Source organism: Spinacia oleracea, unplaced genomic scaffold, assembly GCF_020520425.1.
Source record: "Spinacia oleracea cultivar Varoflay unplaced genomic scaffold, BTI_SOV_V1 SOVchr0_028, whole genome shotgun sequence".
Taxonomy (NCBI): domain Eukaryota; kingdom Viridiplantae; phylum Streptophyta; class Magnoliopsida; order Caryophyllales; family Amaranthaceae; genus Spinacia; species Spinacia oleracea.
The window spans coordinates 37,684-45,000 of NW_026614356.1; the positions used below are offsets into that span (position 1 = coordinate 37,684).

At 41.7% G+C, this 7,317-nt stretch overlaps 1 non-coding gene across 1 annotated transcript in view; it reads right to left on the reverse strand.

The window, feature by feature from the left end:
- Positions 1-6,992: 6,992 nt before the first annotated feature.
- Positions 6,993-7,317, reverse strand: part of LOC130464996 (28S ribosomal RNA) — a 3,383-nt gene continuing 3,058 nt past the window's right edge. Inside the window, exon 1 of the ribosomal RNA XR_008925292.1 lies at positions 6,993-7,317. This exon is cut by the window's right edge and continues 3,058 nt beyond it. This is a non-coding gene — a ribosomal RNA (28S ribosomal RNA).

Here is a 7,317-nt window from a genome sequence, read left to right on the forward strand (position 1 = left end):
TAATTCAGATTGCATGGCTTCTTGCCACTGCTTGGAGCTAGGGCTCGTCATAGCTTGCTTGTAAGTCGCAGGTCATCACTTTCAAGTAATAGAACGTCATAGCTCTCGTTCGTCAAAATACCTAAGGTACCTTTCCGGTTGAGATCTATATCTTTGCGATCTACGCGGGGTAACATTTCTAGATTGACCATGATTCTCACCAGATTCTTCTAAAGATCTCTGAGTTTCATCCTGAATGTCATCTTGAGCATTCTCTAGAGTTGTTGTTCGACTCGAATTTTCTTCGAGGTCTACTTTTCCTCCCACTTGTCATTTTGGAAATGTGATCCTTCTCCAAAAAGACACCATCTCGAGCAACAAACACTTTGTTCTCAGATGTATTGTAGAAGTAATACCCCTTTGGTTCCTTTGGATAGCCCACAAGGATACATTTGTCAGATTTTGGATGAAGTTTGTCTGAAATTAATCGTTTGACGTATACTTCACATCCCCAAATCTTAAGAAAAGACACATTTGGAGGCTTTCCAAACCATAATTCGTATGGAGTCTTTTCGACAGCTTAGACGGAGCTCTATTTATAGTGAGTGCAGCTGTATTTAGTGCATGTCCCCAAAATTCTAATGGAAGTTCGGCCTGACCCATCATTGACCTGACCATGTCTAGCAAGGTTCTGTTCCTCCGTTCTGACACAACCGTTCCATTGTGGTGTTCCAGGAGGAGTCAATTCTGATAGAAGTTCCACATTCTTTCAGATGGTCATCAAATTCATAGCTCAGATATTCACCGCCTCTATCAGACCGCAGTGCCTTATCTTCTGCCTAATTGATTCTCTACTTCACTCTGAAATTCCTTGAATTTGTCAAAGGAGTCAGACTTATGCTTCATTAGGTAACATAACCATACCTACTGAAGTCATCAGTGAAAGTGATAAAGTAGCTGAAACCACCTCTAGCATTGTACTCATTGGTCCACATACATCTGTATGGATTAAACCCAATAGTTCATTTGCTCTTTTCTCCAACTTTAGAGAAAGGTTGCTTTGTCATTTGCAAGTAAACATGATTCGCATTTACCATAATCCTCTAAGTCAAATGGTTCTAGAATTCCTTCCTTTGAAGTCTTTCTAAGCGTTTCAAGTTTATATGGCCTAATCGACAATGCCACAGATAGGTGAGATCTGAATCATCCTTTTTGGCCTTTTTGGTATTTATGTTATATACTTGTTTGTCGTGATCTAATAAATAAAGTCCATTGACTAATCTAGCAGATCCATAAACATCTCTTTAAAATAAACGAACAACTATTGTCTTTTATTATAAAGGAAAATCCCTTAGCATCTAAGCAAGAAACTGAAATGATGTTTTAGTAAGACTTGGAACATGGAAACATTCTTCCAGTTCCAAAACTAGCCCGGAGGGCAACGACAAATAGTAAGTTCCTACAGCTAATGCAGCAATCCGTGCTCCATTTCCCACTCGTAGGTCGACTTCACCCTTGCTTAACTTTCTACTTCTTCTTAGTCCCTGTGGATTGGAACATAAGGGTGAGCCACAACCTGTATCTAATACCCAAGAAGTTGAATTAGCAAGTATACAGTCTATAACGAAAATACCTGAAGATGGAACGACTGTTCCGTTCTTCTGATCTTTCCTTTAGCTTCAAGCAATCTCTCTTCCAATGCCCCTTCTTCTTGCAGTAGAAGCATTCGGATTCAGAAGTGGGTTGACTGACCTTCCTCTTTGCAGATTTGGCGCCAGTTTTGCTTAGTTGGGCTGGCCTTGTTGCCACCTTTCTTAGCATTCCTCTTCTTTCCAGATTTCTTGAACTTGCCCCCACGCACCATAAGCACATCCTGCTTATCACTTTTGAGCGTCTTTTTCAGCGGTCTTCAGCATACCGTGAAGCTCAGTGAGCGTTTTGTCCAGACTATTCATACTGTAGTTCAGTTTGAACTGATCATACCCGCTATGAAGAGAATGGAGGATGGTGTCTATAGCCATTTCCTGAGAAAATTGCTGATCCAGCCGACTCATATTCTCAATGAGTCCAATCATTTTGAGAACATGTGGACTTACGGGCTCGCCTTTCTTAAGCTTGGTCTCAAGAATTTGCCTATGAGTCTCGAATCTTCGACTCGAGCCAGATCTTGGAACATGTTCTTCAACTCACTGATGATTGTGAAAGCATCTGAGTTGATGAACGTTTTCTGCAGATCCGCACTCATGTGGCGAGCATTAGACATTTCACATCCTGTTGGCATCAATCCAACGATTGAGGGCAGCCTGAGTGACCCCGTCGCCAGGAGCTTCGGGCATCGCCTCATCTAGGACATACTCCTTTTTCTTCCTGCATAAGAACTATTTGCAAGTTCCTTTGCCAGTCAAGGAAGTTTTTTCCCGTTCAACTTCTCCTTTTCGAGAATTGATCGAATGTTGAATGAATTGTTGTTTGCCATATTAAAAACTACAATTGAAAAGAATAAACAAATAAATAACCATTCACAGTTTCTCTTAATAAACTTAAATTCTAGCATACATGCATAATTCAATGTTTATTAAGCAGTTATTCAAGTTATGTGTTCCGGCAGGTGTGAATAAAATGATTCCAGATCCTAAAATCATTGAAGAACTAAGCACAGTTTGTCGACTTAATCCTAGAACATCTTAGGTAAGCAAAGCCTTTTGCTAATAGTCTAGAAACTATTCTTGGTTGATAGGTACGTCTAAGAACTTATTAGGTAAACCTATCGAATTTGCCACGACATAAAGGAGCTCCTTACTTATATCGTTGAGTTTCACCAAAACTAACATGTACTCACAATTATTTTGTGTACCTTGCCCCTTTAGGACCATAAGTAACACCTCGCTGAGCGAAAACTATTACTAGATTGATGTAAAGGATATCCAAGCAAGTGTATATTTTGGCATGGCACCTTTTAAACTCAATTTTTAAGTTTGGAACTTAAGGCTCTTACTATGTTGTTAGATTTTAAGTGAACTAAAATCCTTAATCATGCAACATAATCAAGCTTTTGATCTCATGCATTTTAAGACATATTTAAAGCAATAAATAACTTAAAACATGCATAAGATATTTGTGATCTAGTATGGCCCGACTTCATCTTGAAGCTTTGACTTCAAAGTCCGTCTTGAAAATCTCCGTGGGAGGCACCATTTTCTTCAAATAGGATAAGCTATAACTAATTACAACTATTTGATGGTTCGCAGACCATATTTGAATTGAAAAAAATAACTTTGGTACTTAGACCAATTACATTCAAATTAATGGTACGCAGACCATATTTTCTATCCATTTGGGCCATACTAGTCACTTCATAACCTGCAAAACAGTACATACAATATATACCATTCACACCATTCATTATCATGAATGGCCCACATAGCTGGTTAGTAAAAACACATTATGCATCACGTAAACATTTGCAGCAATTAATCAAGGGCACAATAATCTACCAATTATTCAGTCCTTATTAATTCTAATCGAGTTGTTTTAAAAACCTTAAGGATTTGTAGACCTATCAAGAGTTTATGACTAAAAAGCGCTCCCACTCAAACCAATAAATTCATATGCTTTACTAATTTTAAACATAAAATTGTATTTCTAGTCTAACCGGAAATATACAAATTTAATTAAAATTTAAAGCTCATATAAATTTATAATTGAATCCAAAAATTTAATTTAATTTCAGTCCGCATTTAAATTAATTCCATGATTTTAATTTAGTAAAATAATTAGAATAAAGTCCATTTATTATAATTATAATATTCAAAATTAAAATCCAAGAAATTTATTCAAATTATTAATTTTAAAATTAATTAAAATTATCGTGAACTGAAATTTTCAAATTAACATCAAAACGATCTAATCGTATCGCACTCACCCTACGCGTTGCACGCCCATGGGCCGCACGCACACAGCCATTGCTGGCCATGTGCGCGCAGCCCATGCGCTCGTCGCATAGCTGCTGCTGTCCTATCGCAAGCCTCCGCACAGCGCCCCATCGCACGCGAGCTATCGCTCGCAGTGCGCGCCGCGCGAGATCGCTCGCGCTGGGCGCGCTGGCTCTCAATCGCTGTGCGCGCGAGCCATCGCTCGCTGGGGCGCGACATCTCTCTCTCGCTTGGGCGAGCGACATCGCTCGCTGCGCAGCGCGAGCTGCGCTCGCTGGGCAAGGCCGACTAATCGCTCGCTGGGCGAGCGACATCGCGCGCTGCGCGCGCGGCAGTGCTGGGCGCAGCGCGCGTGGCAACGCAGCTTGCGCTCGCTGCGCGCGAGGCTGCGCGCACGTTGTGCGAGGCAGCGCGCGTTGTGGCGCAGCTCGCTTGCTGCCCACACGCGACTGCCTTGGCTCGCCCTTCGCCCATGCCCATTCGTTCATTGCTCGTGGCACACGACACAAGGCAGGCTGCTGCCTTGTGCGCGTGCACTACGCCCTTGCTCATTGCATTCGTGCCGACAGGGCGACGCGCTCCCTTGCTCGTCGTCGCAGTGCCCGCATTACAACACCCCTTAAGGGTACACTAAGCGTCCATTGCTTCGTGCGTGCAAGTTATTTGAACGATCGCATAAAATAAATTAATTTATATTTAAATTAATGACCAATTAATAATATTATTAATTTCATAATTTAAGGGCGAAAAATTCGAAAAGTTATTATCCAATTGATTTCCGATTGATATGGATTCAGTCAGGTCATAAAAATTTAAATTTTATCGTAAATTTACAATTTTTATGGTGGTTTTAATCATAGGTTTCTAATTAAATTACAATTAATTATGAAATCAATTAATTCTAAATTATTCTAATTTCAACAAATTAATCTAATTACAAATTAGATTGCATAATTAACAAGACTAGGCATTCAAACCTTGTTAAACATATGCAGTAGGTCAATCAAAAATTCAAGATTTATCAACAAGAATCGCAATATTTAATTTAACATCTGAAATTTACGAAATTTTGCATTCGAAAAACTAAAACCTTCGAAAAGTCATAGTTAGGCTTCGAATTTGAGAATTCTGGGTTCGGCAGAAAATACTATTTTTGTCAAAATTTTAGAATGCCTTTATATGCGGAATTTGACACAAAAATCACTCAATTCGGATGAGTAATGAGAAACTCTGCCGAAAAACTGCGTACATATAATTAAATAAACGCAATTTGCAATTAATTAACAATTACGAAAATTAAATCACCCCTTTTAATTCTTGCAAATTTGTAATATTTAACCATGGTCATGCAATTTAGATTATGAAATAATAAGGGGCTCGTGATACCACTGTTAGGTTATGATACATATGACATTACATAGATCATGCGGAAACAACCATTAACCCGGACAACATATTATTTACACATAATCATATAGCATAATTTAGATGCATACTCTTTGTTGCGTGCCCTCCCTACGCTGCGCACCGAACCGAACAAGAACAAGTCTTTAGGACTCCAAGTGTCCGTCCCTCCGTAGATAGTCCACAGCACGTCCGGATCCGCCTTAAGATTGACCAACTAGAATCGCCCTTAAGGTACTAGAAAATATTCGGCACTTTATGAGCAAGATGTGTGTTTTTAATTTTCTCTCAAAAACTCACTTTTGAATACTTGAAACTTGTGTATAAATTATGACCCCTAGGCCTTTATTGTATAGAGTTATGGAAAGAATCGTAATCCTAGTAGGATACTAATTAATTGAAATTAGAATCCTACATTAATTCTATTTAATTAATTTATCCAATTAGGAATAGACATTTAATCATACACTGACTCTTGCAGATTCAGGAATCACGCATGAGCACAAAACTCACACACACACGGCAGCCACAGCTGCCCATATGCGCGTGCGAGCAGCAGCCCGCGCAGCACGGCCCACAGCCGGGCCCTGGCGCGCGCGCTGGGCCTGCCTTGCGGTAGGCCTGGGCGCTGCCTTGGCTGGGCTTGTGGCGCGCATGCTTGCTGGGCGATGGCCCCGGCCTTCGTCTTGCCTTCGTCCGATGCAAGTCCGCTCCGATGCTAATTCGATACCGATACGCTTCCCGATTTAAATTTCCATTTTCCGGAATCTATTTCCGATACGAACATTATTTAATATTTCGATTCCGGAATTAATTTCCGTTTCGAACAAATATTTAATTTTCCGTTTCCGGAATTATTTTCCGATTCCGGCAATATTTCCGATTCTGACAATATTTCCGTTTCCGGCAATATTTCCGATTCTGGTAATATTTCCATTTCCATAATATTTTCCGACACGTACCATGTTTCCGTTTCCGGCAACATCTACGACTTGGATATATTCATATTTCCGATACGATCCATAATTTCCGGCTTTCCGCATATCTCGTTTCCGAGTATTCATTTCTTGCCTGTGACGATCTTAGCTCCACTGAACCAAGATCCGTCGTTCCCGAATATTCATAGATGGAGTATTTAATGCCATTAATACTTCACGTACTATTTGTGTGACCTCCGGGTTCATCAGAGTAAGCTGTATTACATTATTCACTTGACGCAGCGGCCTCTAGCTAGCATTCAGCTCACTTGATCTCACTGAATTATAACTGAATAATACTGAACCGCATTTATTGACTTAACTACGCATATTGGACCAAGGCATATTTCCCATGAGCACGCCCATTGTCGAGCTGCTGCAGCGCCCATTGGCCTGCGAGCTGCGAGCAGCGCCCATGAGCAGCCCCATGGTGCCCTGCGAGCTGCCGCAGCGCCCATGCCTGCGCGCTGCACAGCTGCCCATGCCTACGATTTTTTTTTTTAGCCACGGTTTGTCCAACGCCTAAGTATTGTATGGCCCTCTGGTAACCCTACAATAATAACATACGTGTCACGCACGCATACATAGCGAATGCGAATCCCTTGGTACTTAGCCAAATCACTAGACGAGCCGTCTAACCTCGGTTTGCGATACATAGGTGATTTAAGGGGGTTAGGTTGTTGGTTGAGGGGGGGGAGGGACGAATCGAAGCGACTAGGGCTGAATCCAGTGGATCGTGGCAGCAAGCCACTCTGCCACTTACAATACCCCGTCGCGTATTTAAGTCGTCTGCAAGGATTCAACCCGCCACTCGGGAGGATTGTACTTCAAGGCAGCCCACGCGGCGCATCCGCCGCGCGGACTTAGCCTACGACACGTGCCCTTGGGGCCGAAGCCCCTACTGTAGGACGGCAATCGTTGGCGGGCGCATGCGTCGCTTCTGGCCCGGATTCTGACTTAGAGGCGTTCAGTCATAATCCACCGACGGTAAGGCTTCGAGCCCTACTGGCTTTTCAACAAGCGCG